Source organism: Symphalangus syndactylus, chromosome 20 (genome assembly GCF_028878055.3).
Source record: "Symphalangus syndactylus isolate Jambi chromosome 20, NHGRI_mSymSyn1-v2.1_pri, whole genome shotgun sequence".
NCBI classification, from domain to species: Eukaryota; Metazoa; Chordata; class Mammalia; order Primates; family Hylobatidae; genus Symphalangus; species Symphalangus syndactylus.
The window spans coordinates 68,278,380-68,305,964 of record NC_072442.2 but is presented as its reverse complement, the minus strand read 5'-3'; the positions used below and the strand labels follow the sequence as shown (position 1 = coordinate 68,305,964).

The 27,585-nt window shown below is 48.8% G+C and overlaps 1 protein-coding gene and 1 long non-coding RNA gene across 4 annotated transcripts in view; one reads left to right on the top strand and one right to left on the bottom strand.

The window, feature by feature from the left end:
- NXN (nucleoredoxin) overlaps positions 1-27,585 on the bottom strand; it is a 176,305-nt gene that overhangs the window by 87,088 nt on the left and 61,632 nt on the right. The gene's annotated exons all lie outside the window — the stretch shown is intronic.
- LOC134735306 (uncharacterized) lies at positions 28-19,149 on the top strand. The gene is made up of 2 exons (XR_010118387.1): positions 28-141; positions 18,634-19,149. It is a non-coding gene; the product is annotated as an uncharacterized lncRNA (long non-coding RNA).

Genomic DNA, 27,585 nt, shown 5'->3' with positions numbered 1-27,585 from the left:
TAACAATCGAAAATGGTGCCAGAAGCCCAGGAGACTCTGAGAGCAGTGAAACGATTCTGTCTGATCCCATCCTGGTGGATGCATGTCATTCATTATGCATTCGTCAAAACCAAGTGTCCAACACAAACAATAAACCCTACGGTAAGCTGTGAACTTCAGTTAGTAACAATGTATCCATACCAGCCCCTCAGTTTTAACAAATGTAGCGCACCAATGCAAGATGCTAATGACAGCAGGAATACCTGGAGGGCGAGGGAGGGGTACCTGTGAACTCTCTGTACTTTCTGCTCAGTTTTTCTGAAAACCTAAAACTGTTCTATGAAACAAAGTCTATCAATTAAAAATTTAAAGTCTCCAGACATTTGCCTGTGTCCCTAAAGGGCAAAGCTGTTCCGCTTGGCTGGGAGAACACACCTACGCAGGCCAAGTCCCCAGCAGGGCAATGCTCTCGTTACTTTCACGAGTCAATCAGTGCAGCTGTATCAGGCCACGTTCCTGGATGGAGGCTGGAAAAGGTGAGCTTTCTGAGTGTGCGTGGGTTGTGGACACTCCTCTGGGGGATAACCTTTTTAGGGGAGAAAGCATGGAGCCCAGTCTCAGGAAACCCCAGGCAGAGGCTGGAGAGAGAGGCCTAATCCTCCAGTCCCAGCTTCAAAGATGGCACCTTGGTTGCTATATTCAATCTGGTGAGAATGCCTTCCTTGGGTTTCCCTTTTTCAAAAATTATCTCCATCGCTCAGTAGCCTGAAATAAGAAATGGAAAGAAGCCTTGGCCTTAAAAAAAGCCAGAGGAAGCATCTCAACCCCCCCTGAAGTCAGAGGAAGCATCTCAACCCCCAGAAGCCAGAGGAAGCATCTCAACCCCCCCTGAAGTCAGAGGAAGCATCTCAACACCTGGAGCCAGAGGAAGCATCTCAACACCCTGAAGTCAGAGGAAGCATCTCAACACCCTGAAGCCAGAGGAAGCATCTCAACACCCTGAAGCCAGAGGAAGCATCTCAACACCCTGAAGTCAGAGGAAGCATCTCAACCCCCCCTGAAGTCAGAGGAAGCATCTCAACACCTGGAGCCAGAGGAAGCATCTCAACACCCTGAAGTCAGAGGAAGCATCTCAACACCCTGAAGCCAGAGGAAGCATCTCAACACCCTGAAGCCAGAGGAAGCATCTCAACACCCTGAAGTCAGAGGAAGCATCTCAACACCCTGAAGTCAGAGGAAGCATCTCAACACCTGGAGCCAGAGGAAGCATCTCAACACCCTGAAGTCAGAGGAAGCATCTCAACACCTGGAGCCAGAGGAAGCATCTCAACACCCTGAAGTCAGAGGAAGCATCTCAACACCTGGAGCCAGAGGAAGCATCTCAACACCCTGAAGTCAGAGTAAGAATCTCAACACCCTGAAGTCAGAGGAAGCATCTCAACACCCGGAAGCCAGAGGAAGCATCTCAACACCCTGAAGCCAGAGGAAGCATCTCAACACCTGGAGCCAGAGGAAGCATCTCAACACCCTGAAGCCAGAGGAAGCATCTCAACACCCTGAAGTCAGAGGAAGCATCTCAACACCCTGAAGTCAGAGTAAGAATCTCAACACCCTGAAGTCAGAGGAAGCATCTCAACACCTGGAGCCAGAGGAAGCATCTCAACACCCTGAAGCCAGAGGAAGCATCTCAACACCCGGAAGCCAGAGGAAGCATCTCAACACCCTGAAGTCAGAGGAAGCATCTCAACACCCTGAAGTCAGAGGAAGCATCTCAACACCCTGAAGTCAGAGGAAGCATCTCAACACCCTGAAGTCAGAGGAAGCATCTCAACACCCTGAAGCCAGAGGAAGCATCTCAACACCCTGAAGTCAGAGGAAGCATCTCAATGCCCGGAACCTGGGGGTCCTGCCGGAGGCAGCCTCTGCAGCTCTGCCGCTGGTGTCTGCAGGGACAGGTGGAGACATGACAGAGGTGCCCCAAGAAGATGGTCCCCAGATTTGCTAAACCGGCTGCTAAAATACCCCCTTCCATCTGAATGCATAAATGAGATGTGACTGTGTCAACTTTAAATCCAGTCAGCTTCAGCCATTTGCACGGCTGAAACGTGGGCACACCCAGGTCCCCGCTGGCCGCCTTCATGATTTCCTTGGAATCCTGGCTCTCCCTGATTGCCTTTCTCTCTCATCCCTTCCATTCACCCCTTCCGATTTTGTTTGTTTGTTTGTTTGTTTGTTTTGAAACTGAATCTCGCTCTCTCGCCCAGGCTGGAGTGCAGTGGCACCATCTTGGCTCACTGCAACCTCCACCTTCTGGGTTCAAGTGATTCTCCTGCCTCAGCCTCCTGAGTAGCGGGGATTACAGGCACCTGCCACCACGCCTGGCTAATTTTTGTATTTTTAGTAGAAACGGGGTTTCACCATGTTGGTCAGGCTGGTATCGAACTCCTGTCAAGTGATCCACCCACCTCGGCCTCCCAAAGTGCTGGGATGACAGGCGTGAGCCACCACGCCCGGCCCACCCCTTCCTTTGATAGTTCATCTTCTCTAATGGAGAGAGGAAGAAAAGAGGGTACCCAAAGAAGCAAAAAAACGAGAGAAAATGAGACATGATCAAACATAAACCACCATGGGGACTGCTGCCGTGACAAAGCTGGGTACGGGGAGAAACAGAATTCAGCAACCTTCTAAAGCTGCTACAATAATACTTTCCGGTTTAAAAAGACCTAATGTGGCCGGGCGCAGTGGCTCACGCCTGTAATCCCAGCACTTTGGGAGGCCGAGGTGGGTGGATCACGAGGTCAGGAGATCGAGACCATCCTGGCTAACACGGTGAAACCCCATCTCTACTAAAAATACAAAAAAAAAAAAAAATTAGCCGGGCATGGTGGCAGGCACCTGTAGTCCCAGCTACTAGGGAGGCTGAGGCAGGAGAATGGCGTGAATCTGGGAGGCAGAGCTTGCAGTGAGCCAAGATCGCACCACTGCACTCCAGCCTGGGCGACAGAGCGAGACTCTGTCAAAAAAAAAAAAAAAAAAAAAAAAAAAAAAAAAAAAAAGCTAATCTTTCCCAACATCATTAATTCTTCTCAACAATGTAATATCTTCCAAGGTGAATCTTTTAGGAAAATGGGCTTTATAAAATGTTGGGCTGGGGGCGGTGGCTCACACCTGTAATCCCAATGCTTTGGGAGGCTGAGGTGGGGAGGATTGTTTGAGGCCAAGAGTTCAAGACCAGCCTGGGCAACAGAGCAAGACTATCTCAACAAAAAAATTAAATAGGCTGGGCACGGTAGCTCATGCCTGTAATCCCAGTACTTTGGGAGGTTGAGGCAGGCAGATCACATGAGGTTGGAAGTTCGAGATCAGCCTGACCAACATGGAGAAACCCTGTCCCTACTAAAAATATAAAGAATTAGCCAGGCATGGTGGCACATGCCTGTAATCCCAGCTACTTGGGAGGCTGAGGCAGGAGAATCACTTGAACCCAGGAGGCGGAGGTTGCAGTGAGCCGAGATTGTGCCATTGCACTCCTGCCTGGGTAACAAAAGCAAAACTCCGTCTCAAAAAAAAAAAAAAAAAATTAAATAAGCAAGGCATGGTGGCGTGTGCCTGTAGTCCTAATTACTTGGGAGGCTGAGGTGGATTATTTGAGCACAGGACTTTGAGGTTACAGTGAGCTATGATCATGCCACAGCACTCCAGCCTGGGCAACACAGCAGACCCTGTGTCTAAAACACAAGAATAAAAAAAAGAAGCAGAACTATTCCCATACCTCTCCATGTTCGTGGGAGGATTAAGCTGGCTCATGCATATACAGCACAGAACATGTTGCCTCGCACACCGTACAAACTTACCAGACGTTTTTAACTATTGTCTTTGTGTTTCAACTTCGCTTTAAACTAAAATATAAACATTTATTAAACTATCCAGTTCTCCCACTTCTCCTCTTACTAACCCCAGCCCAGGGAAGTTTTTGTGGAACTGACAGATGACGTCTGTTTTTACGAAGAGTTGTTTCTGGTAATAGAACCTTCTCGACTTCAAAGCTTCCCTAAATTCTCTACAATAGACACTTGAACCCCTGCAGATCTCGAAGATGCTAAAATGGACCACACGTTCCTGACCACCCGCCTCTGGCCACTCAACAAACTCACCCTATTTCTCAGTTCCTGCATATCACACACAATATTCTTTTTTTCCCAAGCCAGTCCCCTCCTAGGCATGTTGCAATGACGCCTCTCCTAGGAAAGTCCCTGTGGCAGATCCACGGACTCTGTAATGGAAACTCCGGTGTGCCTAACAATAGCGCCACTGTCACACACGCGTGAGCTTTCATGACAGCCAGGGACTGGCAACCCACGGCTGCCGTGCCCAAGAAAATTATTTCCCGTGGGAGAAAGAAAACTACGTTCAGCTCCTGGCAGGTCCCAGGCAAGTCCGAGCCAGGCTGGTGGGGAGGCAAATCCTCTGTCCTGGGAAAGGGAGGCAGAGGTAAGGGCTGTTCCCACCCTCCAGTGACCCAGATGGGAAAGGCAGCTGCGTGGGAATCAAAATGACAGCAGAGATGCATGGCTTTTTCCCAGCGTCACTGAAACAAAGCTACCGTGGGCTGCCCCACACTGTTTACAGGGCCATCAGTTAGCAAGATGGATCTCGTGATTAACAGAAAACTCAATTTCTTCTTGAAAGCACGTTCTAGGGTGGGGTGCCTCCTTATCACATCAGTCAGATGTCAAAAGGCAATCACGTAAATTGAATAAGGGAAGGAAAATGCCAGGCAGCCTCATTGACGTCCGGCATGTTCTGCTATTATTGAAAGGAAATTGAGAAATTACAGACAGTACTGCCTATTAGCTTCACAATGCCCCGTCCTAGGGCAATCCACAAAGATTTCCTCACTGTGCTGTCAACTCTGTGTTAAATGAATTCTCGGTCCAGCATTTTTTTTTTGTTTTTTTGTTTTTTTGTTTTTTGAGACGGAGTCTTGCTCTGCTACCCAGGCTGGAATGCAGTGGCACGATCTCGGCTCACTGCGACCTCCACCTCCCAGGTTCAAGCAAGTCTCCTGCCTCAGCCTCCCGAGTAGCTGGGACTACAGGTGCCTGCCACCACACATGGCTACTTTTTCTATTTTTTCCTTAGTAGAGATGGGGTTTCACCATGTTGGCGAGGCTGGTCTCAAACTCCTGACCTAGGTGATCCACCCGCCTCAGCCTCCCAAAGTGCTGGGATAACAGGTGTGAACCCCTGCTCCTGACCAGTTCAGATTATTTAAGGATAACTTGATATTGTGCACTTCCAAGTTCTCCATGGATTGAGCCGGTCAAGCAATACTTAATTTTCAAGTAACTACCCACCTACTGCTGTGCCTTTCTTCCCCACAACCATTCATCTTTGTTCCTGTGTCCAGCGGGGCTCAGGGTTTCCCAGCCTCAGCACTAGGTGGCTGGATGGTTTCTTCGTGGTCGAGGGCTGGTCCGTGCATTCCAGGATGTCCAGCAGCACTCCTGATCCCTACCATCCCCCCAAGGCTGGACAAACATCCCTGGGGGAAAAACTGCCCCAGTTGAGAATCACTGTCCTAGTTCCATGCATTCTGCTCTCCTGGGACACAGCCCTCTTCAGCTCCCCTGCCTGGGACACCTTTGATCCCATCTTTACCTACTAACTCCTGCTCTGCAATCAGGAGCTCGTCCAGACGCCACCTCCTCTGAGAAACTACTCTGAGGCCAGGCGCAATGTCTCACACCTCTAATCCCAGCACTTTGGGAGGCCAAGGTGGGGGGATCACTTGAGGCCAGGAGTTCAAGACCAGGCTGGGTAAGATGGAGAAATTTCATCTTTACAAAAAATACAAAAATTAGCCAGGGCGGTAGTGCACGCCTGTAGTTCCAAGCTGATGTGGGAGGACTGCTTGAACCTGGGAGGTCGAGGCTGCAGTGAGCCATGATGGCACCACTGCACTCTAGCCTGGGTGACAAAATAGACCCTGTCTCAAAAAAACAAAAACAAAACAAAACAAAATACTCTAAGAGTCATTTCTTCCTATCCCCTCCCCGCAAAGAAGGACAGGGCTGGGATTCTGCCTCTGTGCATGCCTTTTTTTTTTTTTTTTTTTTTTTTTGAGACAGAGTCTTGTTCTGTTGCCCAGGCTGGAGTGCAATGGCATGATCTTGGCTCACTGCAACCTCCGCCTCCTGGGTTCAAGTGATTCTCCCGCCTCAGCCTCCTGAGTAGCTGGAATTACAGGCACCCACCGCCGAGCCGAGCTAATTTTTGTATTTTGAGTAGAGACGGGGTTTCACCATGTTGGTCAGGCTCGTCTTGAACTCCTGACCTCAGGTGATCCACCCGCCTCGGCCTCCCAAAGTGCTGGGATTACAGGCATGAGCCACGGCACCCGGCCTGTGCATGCTTTTCTTACAGCACCTTTTATATTAATAGTATTGTAACTGTCTCCTTACTTTGCTTAATACTCCATCTATCCATCCATTAATTCAACAAATATTGATGTACTGGGTACAAAAAATAAGACCCTGAGAGAGACACCTGGATATCTGCTCTCCTGGGCTCATATTCTCGTGAGGACGATCAATAAGCAACAATAAACAAGAAAATGGCAGATAGTAGTGAGAGCTGCGAAGAAGACACAGCTGGCTTCTCTCTCCTGCAAGGAGACTTAGCTCCTTGAGGGCAAAGACTGATTCACTCATGATTATATATCTTCAGGAATTAGCACTGAGCCTTAAAAACAAAACCACGGATTCCGCACTTTCCTCCTTTGTCTCCTCTCTGTTACGGAGATTTAGGTACAGGGTTTCTTTTCCTGGGAGACAATAAAAAAACTCCCTGAAGGGAGGGTCTTGCACAGTTGATAAATTTTACAAGCTGTGGGGGGTGGTGCACACCTGTAGTCCCAGCTACTGGGAGAATGAGGCAGGAGGATCGCCTGAGCCCAGGAGTTCGAGGCTGCAGTGAGCTATGATCATGTCGTTGCACCCCAGCCTGAGTGACAGAGCAAGACCCTGTTTCTAAATTAATTATTTTCACAAAGGAAATCAAAGGGCTTTTGTTAAAGTAAATGATATCCTCAAGCTATACAGTTTAACACTAAAACTCTTCTGAGGGCCTGGCACGGTGGCTTATGGCCGTAATCCCAGCACGTTGGGAGGCCGAGGCGGGCGGATCACCTGAGGTCAGGAGTTTGAGACCAACCTGACCAACATGGAGAAACCCCGTCTCTACTAAAAATACAAAATTAGCGGGGTGTGGTGGCGCATGCCTGAAATCCCAGCTACTCCGGAGGCTGAGGCAGGAGAATTGCTTGAACCCAGGGGGCAGAGGTTGTGGTGAGCCAAGATCGCACCATTGCACTCCAGCCTGGGCAACAAGATCGAAACTCCATCTCAAAACAAAAAAAATGAAGAAAAACACAAACTTTTCTGAAGATATAGCCAAAAAGCTTATGAAGAGAGAGAGCATTTTATAGATGGAGAAATGGAGGCCTGGAAATGGTGACCTGCCCAAGGCAACGATGCCAGGAACCTGGAGCTGACCATCTGGCTTCAGAACCCACTCTCTTCCCCACCAGATGCCCAGCTCTTACAGGAACAGAGAGGCACGAGGCAGGTACAAACGTCAGGAGGAAATCTCTTTCCTCCCAGGAGGCGGTTGGCAAACCACGGCATCAGGATCCTCCCTGGGTGAGAAGGGAGGGTGGTGAGTTTATTTACAAGCAAAATGAATCTGCCGGTTCAAGGAGAAGAAACAGGAATGACACTAGTTTTTCAAATTCTTACCACTGGGACTGGCCCTAAACTTTAGCACTTTATTCGAAAGCCAAAAACCACTCAAAAGCTAATGTCTACAGAGAAGACGGCCAAAAATAAGTACCTTTTTTTCTCTTCATGGAAAGAAAGTTTTCTAATATTTAAAAGCTCAGGATTATTCTGCAGAGACGTTAAAAATGGCCCGATCTGCAGGGCGGGAAGCATCTTCTGGGAGTTTCGAGAGAAAAGTGTGAACTTTACGAAAAGATAAATCTGCATTCTTTTTTTTTTTTTTTTTTTTTTGATGGAGTTTAGCTCTTTTTGCCCAGCCTGGAGTGCAATGGCACGATCTTGGCTCATTGCAACCTCCACCTCCCGGGCTCAAGTCCCGAGTAGCTGGGATTGCAGGCATCCACCACCACGCCCGGCTATTTTTGTATTTTTAGTAGAGATGGGGTTTCACCATGTTGGCCAGGCTGGTCTTGAACTCCTGACCTCAGGTGATCTGCCCGCCTCGGCCTCCCAAAGTGCTGGGATTACAGGCATGAGCCACGGCGCCCAGCCAGATAGATCTGCATTATCATTTGTATCCGGTAAACCCCTCTGAGCCTTGACGTCACCCTCCGCAACATGCAGGGATCTGTCAGGGGAGATGATCGCCACATGAAACAAAGTAACAGTATCTGGCACAAAGGCAGACACTTAATCAATGCTAGCTCCTTTCCTCTCTGCAGTTTATTCTGGGGAAGAACCTTGGCCTGGGAAACAGCAGACCTGGTCCAACTCCCGGCTCTGCCCAGATCCCAAGTGACTCAAATGCTTCAGCTGCCCTGACCTCTGTTTCCTCGTTACTAAAATGAAAAGCACGGGATCTACCTCCAACAGTCATGGGATTCAAGGACACCTCCCCCGTGAAAACCAGAGCAATGAATTCAAACAAAGCACATTAACTAAATCTAAATCTAAATCGATGGCATTTTGTCCCATAAACACTCAGCCTGAAAGTCTCACCCTCAGCTTGCTGTTTGTTTTGTTTTGTTTTGTTTTTTGGAGATGGGGTCTCGCTCTGTCACCCAAGCTGCAGTGCAGTGGCGCAATCTCAGCTCACTATAACCTCTGCCTACTGGGTTTAAGTGATTCTCCTGCCTCAGCCTCCTGAGTAGTTGGGATTACAGGCACCCACCACCATGCCCAGCTAATTTTTATATTTTTAGTAGAGATGGGGTTTCGCCATGTTGGCCAGGCTGGTCTCGAACTCCTGACCTTAGATGATCCACCTGCCTCGGCCTCCTGAAGTGCTGGGATTGCAGGTGTGAGCCACTGCACCCGGCCTCAGCTTGCTGTTTAAACACGGTCTCATGCAGAGCCATCTGCCTGTGAGCTGGACAGCGACACGGTCCAGGGTTCCAGCCCTCCAGGGTCATCTCCCAAAAATATCCTCGGATGTTTGTCCCAGCTGGTGAGTCAGGACTGAACCTGATACCAGGGAAGTGTTGCTGCTATCAGGGCATCTCTCACCAATTTCATTATTCACTGCTCCCACTCGCACGACGGACCCTAGTCCACAGTCCGTTCCAGACATAAGCCAACACTCGCTCTGGCATTCTTAGAAACTGTTCAGGTAACAGAAAAAACTTTTTAACTTCCCGTGTCAACCTCTGAGATCTGTGAGGTTGATACTTCAAGCAGAAGGCACGAGAATGTCTTTCTGAACCTGAAAATCACGGTGAAGGTCCTTAGGACGTCTACATCGAGGCAGAAACAGATTTATTAGGGAGAATGCGGTGAAGAGAAAAAGATGGCACAAGAAAAGATGCTGCCTCACTGGGCCGTCCTGCCCTGTTCCCTCCCCAAAGGGTGAGCAGAGAAAGCTTTCTAAAGGCAACTGTCACTCAGTGGCAATGCCACTGGCTTTCCAGGACTTGTTTTCTTCTCTCCAAACCTGTTTAAGAAGGAGACGTGAGGAAAAGAGGGAAGAGTCACAAGGAACAAGCACCACTACAGCTCCTCCCACCATCATCCCCTCCCACCATCGTCCCCTCCCACCAGTCCCCTCCCACCATCGTCCCCTCCCACCATCGTCCCCTCCCACCATCGTCCCCTCCCACCATCGTCCCCTCCCACCAGTCCCCTCCCACCATCGTCCCCTCCCATCATCCTCCCCTCCCATCATCGTCCCCTCCCATCATCCTCCCCTCCCACCATCGTCCTCTCCCACCATCATCCCCTCCGGTCACCATCCTCTCCCGTCACTAGCCCCTCCCACCACCAGCCCCTCCCATCATTCCATCCACCACCCTGGTGCCCACACTATTTTAACACAATGGCCCCCTCCTATCATTCTTTTTTTTTTTTTTTTTTAAGACCAACTTTTGCTCTTGTCGCCCAGGCTGGAGAGCAATGGCGCGATCTCAGCTCACTGCAACCTCTGCCTCCCAGGTTCAAGCGATTCTCCTGCCTCAGCTTCCCAAGTAGCTGGGATGCACCATCACCCCTGGCTAATTTTTTTATATTTTTAGTAGAGATGGGCTTTCTCCATGTTGGCCAGGGTGGTCTCGAACTCCCGAACTCAGGTGATCTGCCCGCCTCAGCCTCCCAAAGAGCTGGGATTACAGGCTGAGCCACTGCACCCGGCCTCCCCTCCCATCATTTCATCGCCCACCCTGGTACCCACAATATTTGAACACAACGTATAACTGTAATAATAATAATAAAAGAAGCTAACAGTTATGAGGTGCTCACCTCTTCAATTCTGCTACAAGTTTTTTTCGTTTTTTTGTTTTGTTTTTGAGGCAGAGTCTCACTCGGTCGCCCAGGCTGGAGTGCAGTGGTGCCGTCTCGGCTCACTGCAACCTCCTCTTCCTGTGTTCAAGCGATTCTCCTGCCTCAGCCTCCCGAGTAGCTGGGATTACAGGCGCCCACCACCATGCCCAGTCTTTGTTTTTTGATCTATGCTTTTTCTTTTTTTGAGACAGGGTCTCGCTCTGTCACCCAGGGTGGAGTGCAGTGGTATGATCACAGCTCACTGCAACCTCTGCCTCCCAGGCTCCAGCAGATTCTCCCACATCCGCCTCCTGAGTAGCTGGGACTACAGGCGTGTGCCACCACGCCCAGCTAATTTTAAAATTTTTTGTAAAGACAGTGTTTTGCCTTGTTGCCCAGGCTGGCCTCAAACTCCTGGGCTCAAGTGATCCTCCTGCCTCAGCCTCCCAAAGTGCTGGGATTCCAGGCGTGAGCCAGCACACCCAGCCTCTGCTACAAGTCCTATACACATCGGCTCACTTAGTACCCACGACACCCCTTTGAGGTATTATTATCCCCATTTTCCAGATAGAACAATGAGGTTCAGAGAGGCTAAGGAGCCTGCCGGAAGTCATACAACCTATTATTACCACAGCCAAAGGGCCTGACGCCTGCCTTCATTCAGGGTAGACCAAATTCCCCCTGGGATGTCCCCCTCCAAAGTCAACCTCACCCCCTACGGACAGATTCCTAAGAAAATTCATGCTCCTTTGTTTGTGGCAAAAAGTCACCAGTCTGTGGACAAGGAGGAGTTAAGGCTGCATTTGTAGACATAGAACCAAGTTTTCTGAGTTTTGTGGGCTGAAGTCAGACTTGTAGCATTAACTTTAATGTAAATTTTTTTGGAGGTGATTCATGTAGAATTCCTGCCAAGAATTTTAATAACTAGACTGAATAAGGCCAAACTCTGTCTGTACATGCCTCACCGCATCGACTGCCCTAAGAGTTACTCTGCAGCCCCAGCAAAGCCTGGGGCAGAGCTGGCCGAGCCGGACTTCCAAAACTCCCAGGTTGTAAGCGGGGCTTGCTGTGAAGAGTGGGACCCGCGGGCTGCCCGGACGTCGGACGTCAGACGTCGTCCGGCTTCCATCCGACCGACTGGCCCGAGTTTTATGGTGCCCCGTGGCCACTAGGGACAAAAGGAAAGGACGCACACGTCGGAAGAAGCTTATAAAAGAAGAGCCTTTCCCAGCGGGCTCTTTTCCGAGGGCTGTAAAGTCTCTCTCTGATGTGGTATTTTCAGCCTTTTTCCCCCGCTCTGACCCAACACATTCCCATCAGTAACAAGAACTCACCCACATGGCAGTATTTTTTCGTTTGTTTGTTTTTGAGACAGAGCCTCGCTCTGTCGCCCGGGCTGGGGTGCAATGGTGCCATCTCGGCTCACTGCAACCTCTGCCTCCTGGGTTCAAGCAATTCTCCTGCCTCAGCCTCCTGAGTAGCTGGGATTACAGGCGCACGCAACCACATCCAGCTAAGTTTTGTATTTTTAGTAGAGATGGGGTTTCACCATCTTGGCCAGGCTGGTCTCGAACTCTTGACCTCAGGTGATCCGCCCACCTTGGCCTCCCAAAGTGCTGGGATTACAGGCGTGAGCCACTGTGCCCGGCCCGTGACAGTATTTTTTACGGGTAGGGGAAGAATACACATCTTTACTCCTTGCCCTTAGAGAAGCAGAATCCGTATGGCGGGGGGACATGAAGGGTTTGGCAAAGCCCCCGGAAGGTCTGTTTCCCGTCTTCCGCTCCTCTTCACACACAAGTGTGGGTGCCACATTCACACTCCCACACCCACAACTATGGATCTAACACACAGTCCCCAAACATACACTCTGCCAATGAATCAAGACTTACCTGGAAGGCTATGTCATTAAAATCACAGGAATTATATTAAAATTCTAAAATAGGCCAGCTGCGGTGGCTCACACCTGTAAGCCCAGCATTTTAGAAGGCTGAAGCAGGCAGATTGCTTGAGCCCAAGAGTTCGAGACCAGCTGGGTGACACAGCAAGACCCTGTCTGTAAATGTGTATATATACATATATATATATATATGCCGGGCATGGTAATGCACACACATAGTTCCAGCTATTCAGGAGGTGGGAAGATCCCTTGAACCCAGGAGCTAAGAGGCTGCAGTGAGCTAAGAATGCACCACCGCACACCAGTCCAGGTGACAGAATGAGATCCTGTCGGTTAAAAATAAAAAAAGTGAAATAAAGAATGTGTAAGTTTCTTAAAGCAGTCTTCAAAACAGAAAGGGAGGTTTAAAGCAACTTGCTGCCCCAAAATGGAAGGGTGCTCTTATAGGCTAGAATGTAGTAAAATACGAGACATGTTACTGATACAAGACAGAAATCATGCTATTGCAAACCACAGAAAATAGTTCTACGCCAGTGCTGTTCAATAGAAATATAACGTGAGCCACATGTATCATCTTAAGTTTCTTAACAGTAAAAGGTAAAAAGGGCTGGGCGTGGTGGCTCACACTTATAATCCCAGCACTTTGAGAGGCTGAGGCGGGAGGACTGCTTGAGCCCAGGAGTTTGAGACCAGCCTGGGCAACAAGGCGAGACCCTATCTCTACAAAAAATTTAAAAATTAGCTGGGCATGGTGGCATGTGCCTGTGGTCCCAGCCACTCAGGAGGCTGGGGTGGGAGGATCGCTTGAGCCCGGGAGGCGGAGGTCCGGAGGTCGCAGTGAGCTACGATCGTGCCATTGTACTCCAGCCTGGACTACAGAGTGAGACCTTGTCTCAAAAAAAAAAAAGAAAAAGGTAAAAAGGTACAGGTGAAGTTAATCTTAATACATTTTAACCCAATACATCTGAAACATGATCATTTTGACATGTAATCAATATAAATGAATAGTAATAGGACATATTACATTCGTTTCATCACATCTGGGTCTCGGGGGCCTGGTGCACTTCGTATCTTCAGAGCATCTCCACGTAGACTTGCGTGGTTCTCAGGTACCTGTTTCGCAGCCATGAGAAGCTGGTGGCAGCCCCTGGACCACACAGCTCTGGGAGGTGGCACCGTACAGTTAAGAAACGTCCAGGGTTCTACTTACTTCTAAACTGCGTATTTTTGAATGACTGGCCTGGAATTAATAAATAAATACTATGTTTTTTAAAGTTTTTTTTTTTAAAGAAAAATGTTTGTAGCTTGCACCTGCCCATTTCCTACTTAAACAGCTCTGGGCAAGTCACTTAACCTTCTTGAGCTTGATCGTCATAAAACTCAAACAAAGGTGTAAAAACGCCAACACAAGTTCCTTACAGGGCTGTCTCGAGCTCATGTATTATAATGCAGAAGGAAGTGTTTTGGGGGTTTTTTGGTTTTTGGGTTTTTTGAGACAGAGTCTCACTCTGTTGCCCAGGTTAGAGTGCAGTGGCGTGATCTCGGCTCACTGCAAGCTCCGCCTCCCGGGTTCAAGTGATTCTTCTGCCTCAGCCTCCCGAGTAGCTGGGACTACAGGCGCCGGCCACCACGCCCGGCTAACTTTTTTTTTTTTAGTGGAAATGGGGTTTCATTATGGTGGCCAGTCTGGTCTCGAACTCCTGACCTCAGGTGATCCGCCCGCCTCAGCCTCCCAAAGTTAGGCTGGGATTACAGGTGTGAGCCACCGTGCCTGGCTGGGAACTGTTCTGTATAGTACTATGCAAATGCCAACTACTGCTATTCCAGTTACTTTAAGAGACTGGATCATCCTCAAACAGCAGGAGCATCTTTTCTTTGGTCTATAAACATTTTGCACACACCTGTCCTTCCTTCCCAGAGGCACAAAAACAGTGAGAAACACACGTCAACAGTCCCCTAGTACAGTTACCATGTCAGAAGCTGTAAACTCACTTTACAAGAAAAATCCCAGCCCAATTTGCAAGTGATCTTTTTTCTGGGGGGTGAGGGGAGGGTTATCTCCAAGAGAATTAGTTAGACTTGTAAACAAAGATGGAGAAAAACATCCCTCCTTGCCCGACCCAACCCATCTTGTTCCCTTTCCTGCAGCCTCTGGCTCTTCACAAGGGTTAGTAAATTTTCTGTGAATTTAGGTGACTGCTTCTTGCAATATTATAGGATTGCGAAGAGAAGTGATGTCTCAATACTTTTTTTTTTTTAAGAGAGTCTCACTTGGTCACTCAAGCTGGAGTGCACTGGAGTGACCTCAACTCACTGCAAGCTCCACCTCCCAGGTTCAAGTGATTGTCCTGCCGCAGCCTCCTGAGTAGCTGGGATTACAGGTGCCCACCACCATGCCAGGCTAATTTTTGTATTTTTAGTAGAGATGGGGTTTCACCATGTTGGCCAGGCTGGTCTTGAACTCCTGACCTCAGGTGATCCTCCCACCTTGGCCTCCCAAAGTGCTGACATTATAGGCGTGAAAACACGGTGCCTGGTCTGTAATATGGTAATGTTTGGTGGGCCCGGCCTGGAATACGGTAATGTTTGGTGGGCCCGGCCTGGAATACGGTAATGTTTGGTGGGTCCGGCCTGGAATACGGTAATGTTTGGTGGGCCCGGCCTGGAATACGGTAATGTTTAGCGGGTGATTTACCCACGGATTGGTCCTTTTTTCAGATGTCAGATCTGTGGGATTCTCAAGTTGACATAGGCATGTCTTCAGACACTGCAACTTTCATAAATGGCCACAAAATATAATGGATGACAGAAAACGAGGGAGGTGGATTCTGTCCTCTCGAAACCAGTTGCATCTATCTTTGCTGGCCTCATGCTGGAACTGCCAAAGTGGACACTCGGTGGCCCAGGCTCGCTGCCGACTCATGTAACGGGTTCAGCAGGGCTCCGTCCCTGAACCTGGGAGCTCTCAGAGTACCCCCAAGTCTCCCTCTCTAGACACACCTGTGGTCCTGTTCAAAGGCATTCCTGCTTTAGGACCTAAAGGCTCCAAGAAAAAAAGGGTCCCGACATTCTGAAACAGAACATAATAATAGTAACTTTTCCTTTCTTAACTGAGTGTTCCCCAGAGACAGCTCACAGTAGGGGTGCGCTATAAAAGCACTATAAAGGAAGAACCCCTGCTTTTTCTCCTCTAGTCTCTAATTGGGTTACTTCAAAAACTCATGTTCTAGCCGGGCACAGTGGCTCACGCCTGTAATCTCAGCACTTTGGGAGGCTGAGGCGGGTGGATCACAAGGTCAGGAGTTCGAGACCAGCCTGGCCAACATGGTGAAACCCCATCTCTACTAAAAATACAAAAATTAGCCGGGCGTGTTGGTGGGAGCCTGTAATCCCAGCTACTTGGGAGGCTGAGGCAAGGGAATCCCTTGAACCTGGGAGGTGGAGGTTGCAGTGAACTGAAATTGTGCTGTTGCACTCCAGCCTGGACAACAGAACGAGACTCTGTCTCAAAGGAAACAAAACAAACAAAAAACCCATGTTCTACTTTTTTGGACCGAAGCCATTATGGTTAAACCAAATAGTCCACAGCAGTGGATCCCAAACATGTACCAAAGGCCCCCCGGAGAGCACTTCAGGGTTATCACAAAGCTCCTTCCATCCCATGAGCACCAACAACTGTCTTCAGGCCAAAAATTCAAAACTACAGCTGCCATTAGGTGAGGGATCCATGAAACCTTTGCCTCACGTTTTAGACACTGAAAACCACAACTAGCACTTTTAATAACACACTCCCGGCCGGGTGTGGTGGCTCACGCCTGTAATCCCAGCACTTTGGGAGGCCGAGGTGGGCGGATCACTTGAGGCCAGGAGCTCAAGACCAGCCTGGCCAACATGGCGAAACCCTGTCTCTACTAAAAATACAAAAAATTAGCCAGGCACGGTGGCTCACGCCTGTAATCCCAGCACTTTGGGAGGCTGAGGCAGGCAGATCACGAGGTCAGGAGTTCGAGACCAGCCTGGCCAACATGGTGAAACCCCGTCTCTACTAAAAATACAAAAAAAATTAGCCGAGTGTGGTGGCGTTTGTCTGTAGCCTCAGCTACTTGGGGGCAGGAGAATTGCTTGAACCTGAGAGGCAGAGGTTGCAGTGAGTCGAGATTGCGCCACTGCACTCCAGCCTGGGAGGCAGAGTGAGACTTTGTCTCAAAACAAACAAACAAACAAACAAAACACTCCCTGCCAGCAGTCTGTCCTAGTCAAACGAGAAGAACACATCTCAAAATCTTCTTTTAAGTGACAGAATAATGAAGATTAAACAAGAAACATCTTGGGTTTTGTTTTTCACTTTTAATCTGATAAGACATTGCAAAATCTGAAATTACAAACACTTACAAATTTAAACATTACACAACCAGTGCTCGGCATGAAACAGAGAGATTTTATATTTATTCTTCAGTGGTACCAAACAGAGGAATAGCATTCCCTCAGAATAAAGTCTCAGTGTAACATGTGGACAGACCTGCACTGTTGAGAAAAACAATCAAGCCACCAAAAACCTGTTCTGACTTGAGACTGTTCACAAAAGACAGCACTTTGTGACTTCTGCTGATAAGCTGTGTTCCAAAGGAAATGAATCTTTTTTTTTTGAGACGAAGTCTCACTCTGTCGCCTAGGCTGGAGTGCAGTCACGCTATCTTGGCTCACTGCAACCTCCGCCTCCCGGGTTCACGTCATTCTCCTGCCTCAGCCTCCCGAGTAGCTGGGACTACAGGCGTCCACCACGACACCCAGCTAATTTTTTGTATTTTTAGTAGAGATGGGGTTTCTCCGTGTTAGTCAGGATGGTCTCGATCTCCTGACCTCGTGATCTGCCCGCCTCGGCCTCCCAAAGTGCTGGGATTACAGGCGTGAGCCACCGCACCCGGCTAATTTTTTGTATTTTTAGTAGAGACGGGTTTCACCGTGTTAGCCAGGATGGTCTGGATCTCCTGACCTCGTGATCCACCCACCTCGGCCTCCCACAGTGCTGGGATGATGGGCGTGAGCCACCGTGCCCAGCTGGAAATGAGTCTTAAGCAAATGCTGGGAGTGATGCCTCTGAAGTGGACTAATGGGAAACAGCGTGTGACAGAGGACACACATCTTAAAAAACGGTGGCGAGCGATATCCCCTTTAATATCTATATCTATCCACTATGGATCTTACGAAAGAATCATGAAATACTTCTAACATAAAGGCAGTTTATTTGCCAAGAGAACAATCTTAAATCTCCTAAAAGCTCCATCCAGTTCTAGGCTGAAGCAACATGCTACACCTTTTAAATCAAACAACGTATGACTCAAATTCTAATCTTGGCCGGGACTGGCAGCCCATGCCTGTAATCCCAGCAGTTTGGGAGGCCGAGGCAGGCAGATCACCTGAGGCCAGGAGACGGAGATCAGCCTGGCCAACAGGGCGAAACCATGTCTCTACTAAAAATACAAAAATGAGCCAGGCGTGGTGGCAGGCACTTGTAATCCCAGCTACTCAGGAGGCTGAGGCAGGAGAATCACCTGAACACGTGGGGCGTAGGTTGTGGTGAGCCGAGATCGCGCCATTGCACTACAGCCTGGGCAACAAGAGCAAAACTCCATCTAAAAAAAAAAAAAAAAAAATTCTAATCTTTATAAGTGGCATAGACAGATAAAATGTTTTCCAAATGCTGTAGGATATATATTTTTTAAAGCTCTCAATGCATAATATTGTCTGCAGGGTTTTTTTATTTGTTTTTTAAAAGAATTTATCCTGGCCGGGCGCGGTGGCTCACGCTTGTAATCCCAGCACTTTGGGAGGCCGAGGCGGGCGGATCACGAGGTCAGGAGATCGAGACCACGGTGAAAACTCCGTCTCTACTAAAAATACAAAAAAATTAGCCGGGCGTAGTGGCGGGGGCCTGTAGTCCCAGCTACTCGGAGAGGCTGAGGCAGGAGAATGGCGTGAACCCGGGAGGCGGAGCTTGCAGTGAGCCGAGATTGCGCCACTGCACTCCAGCCTGGGCGACAGAGCGAGACTCCGTCTCCAAAAAAAAAAAAAAAAGAATTTATCCTCCGTTCCAAGTTAGAGTTCACTTGCTACAAATGCTCAGAACTGATGATGTTTTTTAAAAAAACAACACACTTTCTACATACAGCATTATTGCTCCAATGAATTAATGCCAACAAATGTGCTTGGTATTGTCTCCAGATTCTTCAAGTAACTGCACTCCTTGGAATGGCCAACCCAGTCCCATCTGCCCTTGATTACTTAATGTGCAGCCACCGGCGAGTTCAAAGTGACTTTTCCACAGTGAAGATGGAAGCACACCTGGGCGGCGGAACGAGTGATGTGGGCTCAGCTCACACAACTTCTCACACAGGGATCTCACAGGCAGCAGAAAGAAGGAAGTCCCTCCCCGCAAGAAGGCTTGGGAAGGACAGTCTCCGTGCTCCAGGAGACTCTGCACTTTAAGGAAGATTCCTTCCTGCTCTCGCTTATCTTTTTTAGTTTTTTTCTAAGTATCTTTTTGCTGATTAACTCCACTCTGCCAATAGTGAGTCCTCTCAAAGGACTCCAAGTTCCCACAGTGCATATGTATCCAATTTTATTGCTTTGCACTTGATATATGGCTTTGTAACTGCTCAAGGCATATTTTTGTGAACATTATGTTTCTGTCTCCCATACTCTACTCAAGCTTCTTAACAATAAAAATCATGCCCTGCCCCCACTTGGGATTTTTAACTGTGACTGCATTAAATCTATCAATTAATTTTAAAGAAATGACATCTTTACAATATTTCATATTTCTAGCCAGGAACAGTCTGTTTCTCTATTAATGCAAGTCTTTTTTTTTTTTTTTTTTTTTTTTGAGACAGAGTCTCACTCTGTCACCCAGGCTGGAGCGCACTGGTGCGATCTCAGCTCACGGCAAGCTCCGCCTCCCGGGTTCATGCCATTCTCCTGCCTCAGCCTCCCGAGTAGCTGGGACTACAGACGCCCGGCTAATTTTTTTTTGTATTTTTAGTAGAGATGGGGTTTTCCCGTGTTAGCCAGGATGGTCTCGATCTCCTGACCTTGTGATCCGCCTGCCTCGGCCTCCCAAAGTGTTGGGATAACAGCCGCCCGCCACCACGCCTGGCTAATTTTTATATTTTTAGTAGAGATGAGGTTTCACCCTGTTAGCCAGGATGGTCTTGATCTCCTGACCTCGTGATCTGCCCACCTCAGCCTCCCAAAGTGCTGGTATTACAGGTGTGAGCCACTGGGCCCGGCCTTTTTTTTTTTTTTAATGTCTAACCAAAGTTTCATAGTTTTCTCCAACTATAAAAACAAAATATGCACATAAAACATTTCACGTGAGTCTTTCTCCCTCCCCAGATCCCAGTCTGGCCCTCAGTTCAGTTAAGTAACTTCCAGATGATATTCAGGCATATACTTTTTTTTTTTTTTTTTTTTTTTGAGATGGACAGTCTCACTCTGTTGCCCAGACTGGAGTGCAATGGCGTGATCTCGGCTCACTGCAATCTCTGCCTCCTGGGTTCAAGTGATTCTCCTGCCTCAGCCTCCCAAGTAGCAGGGATTACAGGCACCCGCCACCACGCCCGGCTAATTTTTGTACTTTTAGTAGAGATGGAGTTTTGCCATGTTGGCCAGGCTGGTCTTGAACTCCTAACATCAAGTGATCCGCCCTCCTCAGCCTCCCAAAGTGCTGGGATTATAAGCGTGAGCCACCACACCCGGCCGAATACTCTATTTTTTAATCCACATTTGGTTGAAAAAAATCTGCACATAAATGGACCGGTGTAGTTCAGACCCATGTTGTTTGAGGGTCAACTGTATTTGTCAGATCTGTTGAGAAATTCCTAGAAATTGGACGGACGGGTCAAAGAGTACACACATTTTTAACTCTGAGCGACACTGCCAAAGACATCGCCTCAGTTTACACTCCCCCAACCACGCAGGGGAGCCCCCGTCCACATCCTTGCCAACACTGTACGTTATCAAATGTCCCTTTTGCCAGTTTAATAATCACATATTTCATCAGCTGTACATCTTTAATTGCAAGTGGAACCAGGCATCTTTTCATGTTTATATTTCTTTCTCTGTTCAAATTCTTTACCCAAATTGGTTTTAAAAGCTCTTTATGCATTAAGAAAAAAAACAGGCCAGTGTGTGGTGGCTCACACCTGTAATCCCAGCATTAAGATTACATTTGGGAGGCCGATGCGAGCGGATCACCTGAGGTCAGGAGTTCGAGATCAGCCTGGCCAACATGGTGAAACCCTGTCTCTACTAAAAATACAAAAATTAGCCGGGGGTGGTAGCACGTGTCTGTAATCCCAGCTACTCGGGAGGCTGAGGCAGGAGAATCACTTGAACCCGGGAGATGGAGCTTGCAGTGAGCCAAGATTGCACCACTGCACTCCAGCCTAGGCGACAGAGCGAAACAAGGAAAGGAGAAAAGAGAAAGGAAAGGACGGAAAAAAGAAAGAAAGAAAAGAAAAATAGCCCTTTTCTCTGTCATATACATTGGAAATGTCTTTTCTCACCCTAGGGTTTATCATTTGATCTGGTTTGTGGTATTTTGGACCATACAGAAGTTTTATATTACAGTCATCTTTTTATAGTCACCAATAAAATCTACATTAATTCTCTGAACATAAATAGAGGCTAACTTCCTATTAGGAGAAGTAAAATTGAACAGAAAAATTCATGAGTCACCAAAAATCCTTCCCCTGATTTTGTAAAATCTGGAAAAGCCAACAGTTGATCACCAAACCACTGCCAGCTCCCAAAAGACGGAACTCACCCACAGGGCACCCACACAGCCCGGGATGGCCCATTTTCTCCTGGAGTCTGAAAAGTCCATTTGCTTGTCAGTTTTCCAGAGTCTGGTAACCCTCTTTGCCTCTAGCGCTGGCTTAGCTGTTTCAACACAGAAGTGATCACAGATAAAGATGTCAGCCCCGGCCCATAGCAGAGACTCCTCAACACAACAGCCAGAGCAACAGGCTGAGAAAGGAGAGTCAGTGGGTTTCCCAGAGACATCCTGGCACAACAGAGACTGAAGGAAAAGAGGATAAGGAGGCAGGTTCTCCACCTACCCCCACGTCCCCAGGCAATGCAGAGACCGGGAACGTTCTCAGATGGCTTTTCTCTCCCGGCACCTGCTCTTTCTTACCCTTGCAGTAAAAAAGCAGACAGAAACGAGGCAGAAAAAAAAATGTTTAAACAATCGCCCTTTCCACGTACACTGACATAAAGTCACTTACTTAAGTGCAAGGACATTCATTGTAACGGCGTGTCCTCCCAAACTCGGGGAAGATTTTTATTTTATTTTTTATTTTTATTTTTGAGACAGAGTCTCGCCCTGTCGCCCAGACTGGAGTGCAGTGGCACAATCTTGGCTCACTGCAACCTCCGCCTCCTGAGTTCAAGTGATTCTACAGCCTCAGCCTCCCGAGTAGCTGGGACTACAGACACCCACCACCACACCCAGCTAATTTTTGTATTTTTAATAGAGACAGGGTTTCGCCACATTGGCCAGGCTGGTCTCGCACTCCCAACCTCCGGTAACCCGCCTGCCTCAGCCTCCCAAAGTGATGGGATTACAGGCGCCCACCACCACGCCCGGCTAATTTTTGTATTTTCAGTAGAAACAGGGTTTTACCATGTTGGCCAGGCTGGTCTTGAACTCCTGACCTCAGGTGATCCACCCGCCTCAGCCTCCCAAAGTGCTGGGATTACAGGCACCCGTCACCATGCCCAGCTAATTTTTGTATTTTTAAAACAGGGTTTCGCCACGTTGGCCAGGCTGGTCTCGAACTCCCAACCTCAGGTGATCGGCCTGCCTCAGCCTCCCAAAGTGCTGGGATTACAGGTGCCCACCACCACGCCCAGCTAATTTTTGTATTTTTAGTAGAAACAGGGTTTTTTTTTTTTTTTTGAGACGGAGTCTCGCTCTGTCGCCCAGGCTGGAGTGCAGTGGCGCGATCTCGGCTCACTGCAAGCTCCGCCTCCCGGGTTCACGCCATTCTCCTGCCTCAGCCTCCCGAGTAGCTGGGACTACAGGCACCCGCCACCGCACCCGGCTAATTTTTTGTATTTTTTTAGTAGAGACGGGGTTTCACCGTGTTAGCCAAGATGGTCTCGATCTCCTGACCTTGTGATCTGCCCGCCTCGGCCTCCCAAAGTGCTGGGATTACAGGCTTGAGCCACCACGCCCGGCCGAAACAGGGTTTTACTATGTTGGCTGGGCTGGTCTCGAACCCCTGATCTCATGTGATCCACCCGCCACAGCCTCCCAAAGTGCTGGTATTACAGGCACAAGCCAACGCGCCCAGTCAGAAGGAAGATTTTTTTTAAGGCGAGAAGTATGCAATGAGACAGTAGAGGCAAGGTCAAAGGCAAACACCGAGGTTCGTAATTGGTAGCAAAGCAAGGTTCCTAGAGACAGGAATATACACGATTCAACAAACATGTAGGAAATGCTACCTTGTGCTGGGCATCGAACCAGGTGGAGACAAAGATGAGTAGCAGAGACTTGCTTCTGACCTTCAAGGAGTCCACGGTCCACTGAGTGAGGTCATTAACTCAGCAAGCGAATTAACAGAGTACCATGATGTGGGAAGTAAGGCTGCTGGGTGTAGGGAAGGCGCAGCCAGATTTGGGGAACCAGGGCTTCCTGGAGGATCTGATGAGTGCGTGGAACCAACGGCACAAGCAGAAAAAAGAAAGCAAGTGAGATGAGTTTTCCTGAAATATTAAAGGGGGTGAAATCGCAGAAAGAAACTTGTACTGGAAAAATTTCAGAGTTGATTTTTTTTTTTTAGACAAAGTCTCGCTCTGTCGCCTGGCTGGAGTGCAGTGGTGCGATCTCGGCTCACTGCAACTTCTGCCTCCCAGGTTCCAGAGATTCTCCTGCCTCAGCCTGCCAAGTAGCTGGGAATACAGGCGCCCGCCAGTATGCCCAGCTAATTTTTTGTACTTTTAGTAGAGATGGGGTTTCACCACGTTGGCCAGGCTGGCCTCGAACTTCTGACCTCGTGATTTGCCCACCTCAGCCTCCCAAAGTGCTGGGATGACAGGCGTGAGCCACCGCCCCCGGCCAAGCCTGGCTAATTTTTATATTTTTAGTAGAGCCACGGTGTCTCTGTGTTGTCCAGGCAGGTCGTAAACTCTTGACCTCGTGATCCGCTCGCCTCGGCCTCCCAAAGTGCTGGGATTACAGGTGTGAGCCACCGCGCCGGCCAGCTGAGGATTTTATAGTTGAGAATAAGTGCGATTATGATTAGGACGGCCTCTAGGAATTCTTTCTCTCTTTCTTTCTGAGACAGAGTCTCTCACTCTGTCGCCCAGGCTGGAGTCAACTCGGCTCACTGCAACCTCCACCTCCTGGGCTCAGACAATCCTCCTGCCTCAGCCTCTGAAGTAGCTGGTACTACAGGAGTGTGCCATCACACTCGGCTAATTTTTGTATTTTTTGTAAAGACTGGGTTTTACCATGTTGCCCAGACTGGTCTCAAACTGTTGGGCTCAGGCAGTCAACGTGCCTCAGCCTCCCAAAGTGCTGGGATTACGGGTATAAGCCACCATACCTGGACTCTAGGAAATTATTTCTAAGAAAGGAATAAAAGTGAGAATGAATGAGTACATAGTGTAACGCTTCCTAGCTTTGGTGCAGCAGGAGAAAAAGTAAATAACAAGGATACCCCAGGGCTGGAAACTTGGCAATAAACCAACAAGGCACAGACCAGTTAGTGCAACACTAAAATGCCCGACCACTTATGGGCCCAGAGCTGGAGCTTCCAGGTGAATCTTCCCCTAAAACGGGCGGCCACTTACGGGGTCAGAGCTGGACCTTCCAGCTGCTCCCCTTCTCCCAGTTCTTTTGTCCTTGTCCCTAGAGTTTTGGTCTCCAAGCAATCGGTTCTGTGTTTTTATTTGTAGGCTCAATTTTAAACCACATTTTGAAAAGGCACTTCTCGAAAGGCAAAGATAAAGAGAAAAACACTGAAGCTCTTAAGAGCGCCTGTCTGGCTGCCAAGCCATTGTTCTAGTCAAATGTCGAATGAAAAGGGAGAAACAGAATGATTGTATTTGAATTGCTTCCAAGGAAAAGTAACCTCCAGCAAAACTCTAGGCCCACTTTGCTAGAAATCCTGGCACGTTGGCAACAGAAGTGGAAGCAGAAAATTGCTTTCAGAAAGCAGAGTATCAGGCCGGGCGCGGTGGCTCACGCTTGTAATCCCAGCACTTTGGGAGGCCGAGGCGGGCGGATCGCGAGGTCAGGAGATCGAGACCACGGTGAAACCCCGTCTCTACTAAAAATACAAAAAATTAGCCGGGCGTGGTGGCAGGCGCCTGTAGTCCCAGCTACTTGGAGAGGCTGAGGCAGAAGAATGGCGTGAACCTGGGAGGCAGAGCTTGCAGTGAGCCAAGATTGTGCCACTGCACTCCAGCCTGGGCGACAGAGCAAGACTCCGTCTCAAAAAAAAAAAAAAAAAAGAAAGAAAGCAGAGTATCAAACAGGAAAAGCCACAAGGAGTGAGGTGCTGTGAGGTTCCCGTGGTGTAGGATCCATTTTATCCTTTCTACTTCTTCCTGCTGAAAATGAGGTTATTTAAAAGAATTTAAAACACAATTTTCCCTTGCAAGGGGCCTTTTGGAAATGAGTCAAGGTCAAATCCCTTGTTTTGCCTAAAATTAATATATGACATTTCAAAGTTACCAAACTGAAAAAAAGGAAAATAAACACATTCTAAAACTTTAAAATTAAGATTTCAGACAGTCCCTCCTGGTAAAATGTGAAATTGCACCCCAGCTGCAGTAGCTACTGTAAATATCTGAGGAATCAAAGTTTTCAGTGTTTGGGGATCCCAAGGATCCCTGCAAAGTACTCAGGATTTTAACATTAAGCTCACAAATGACAGCAGCTGGCCGGGCGCGGTGGCTCACGCCCGTAATCCCAGCACTTTGAGAGGCCGAGGCGGGTGGATCACCTGAGGTCTCTACTAAAAATACAAAAAACTAGCCAGGTGTGGTGGTGAGCGTCTGTAATCCCAGCTACTTGGGGGGCTGAGGCAGGAGAATCACTTGAACCCAGGAGGTGGAGGTTGCAGTGAGCTGAGGTCGTGCCACTGCACTCCAGCCTGAGCGACAGAGCGAAACTTCATCTCAAAAAAAAATTACGGCAGCCAACAGGCCTCTAGGTTGGTCCCACCCTAACCTCTTCCTTGTAAATTTTCAAACCACATTGAAGGTGGGTGTTTTTGGTGGGTCTTTATCTTCATTCATTAATCACATTATAGACATTCCCTGTGTGTCCTGTTCTGTTACACATGCTGGAGCTACAAATCAAACGTCCACTTTGCCTCCAATGAGATTCCCTGTTCCTAAGTGAACCAAGGAATAAGGTGTTCCACTCCTGGGCTCACATCTTTTTTTTTTTTTCTGTAGCCCAGGCTGGAGTGCAGTGGCGCCATCTCAGCTCACCCCGCCTCCCAGGTTCAAGTGATTCTCCTGCCTCAGCCTCCCGAGTAGCTGGGACTACAGGTGCGTGCCACCACGCCCAGCTAATTTTTTGTATTTTTAGTAGAGACGGGGTTTCACCGTGGTCTCGATCTCCTGACCTCATGATCCGCCCACCTCGGCCTCCCAAAGTGCTGGGATTACAGGCGTGAGCTGCTGCTCACATCTTTACTCACGAACCTAAACTCACACCGCAGCACCACGCTGTCGTCTGTGGCAACCGCACCAGCTCCTCCTGTTCCTTCTGGACCTGCTGTCCCACCCTTTAATCACGCCACCGTCTCATTCCTGACCCGTCTTCATTTCCCGTTTTTTATCTCCACCCACTCTTTGAACTTAGCACTGGTGTCTACAGGGTCAACTCCCAGCTCTCTCCCACAAGGACGTGGCTCAGACGCGCGTCACCATCTCAGCCCAACGTAGGCCACCCACTGCAGGCGAGCTTCGCTACCCAGTCTGACCTCCTGGACGGACACCCCAGGTTCCAGCCCTACAAGGGGTGCGTACAAGCACGTCACTGGCGCCACAGGCGGCGTGGCTCCCGCTCCCCAGGAAGGCCTCGCAGAGGTGGGGACAAGGGCGGACGGGAGAGGGGATAAGCGACAGGAGACGGGGGGACTCTCGTTCGAAACAAAGGGGACTGCGTGCTGGTGAAGAAGAATGTGGTCTGTATTCAGTTTTGTTGACAAGAACCCCTAATGGATAACAATAAAATGTTTACTGAGCTTCCTACTTTATGGAAGACACATGGCCCAGGGCAGGGCCTGGCACATCACAAAAACTCGTTCTGTATTTGCAGCATAAAGGAAATCTCAGTTTCATTTTTAAAAGTTGTTCATCTAAACCAGAAAATAACTCATAACATGATCCTACTAAGAAGATGGGCCAAACACAGACAAAAGAAACACCAGAACACTCAGTATCACCTCCCCCAAAACAACAGAGCTTTTTCCTCCTGTAATCAAACAATCACAAATAAGGCTGTGCCGGGCCTGGCCGTTGTGCCAGAAACAGCCCCGGAACCCTGGGCCCAAAGGGGTCTGGTCTTGATTAAGGTTATTTTCCTTTGTAACGTTCCGTCTGGAGGGAAAAGGAGGGAGCGTCAGAAGGAAACGGGAGGAGCGCACAATCCATCGGCGAGTCTCATCGCAGCGTTTCACCTCCTTCGTGGACTGGACTCGGGGAGCCCCTGACTCCCATTTCCATTCAGCTCCTGAGTCAATAACTCACTTCCATTCCAGCTACTTTTTATCTTACTTTCTTGACTTAAAAAGGGTTTGGTTGAGGCCGGGCGCAGTGGCTCATGCCTGTAATCTCGGAAAGCGAGGCCGAGGCGGGCGGATCACCTGAGGTCAACAGTTCAAGGCCAGCCTGGCCAACATGATGAAACCCCGTCTCTACTAAAAATACAAAAATTATCCGGGCGCGGTGGCGGGCGGCTGTAATCCCAGCTACTCAGGAGGCTGAGGCAGAAGAATTGCTTGCACCCGGAAGGCAGAGGCTGCAGTGAGCTGAGATCACACCACTGCACTCCAGCCTGGCAGACAGAGACTCAGTCTCAAAAAAAAAAAAAAAGGGGGGGGGGTGTTTGTTGAATCCTTGGTGAATTTAAGGACTCAGAAAACAAAG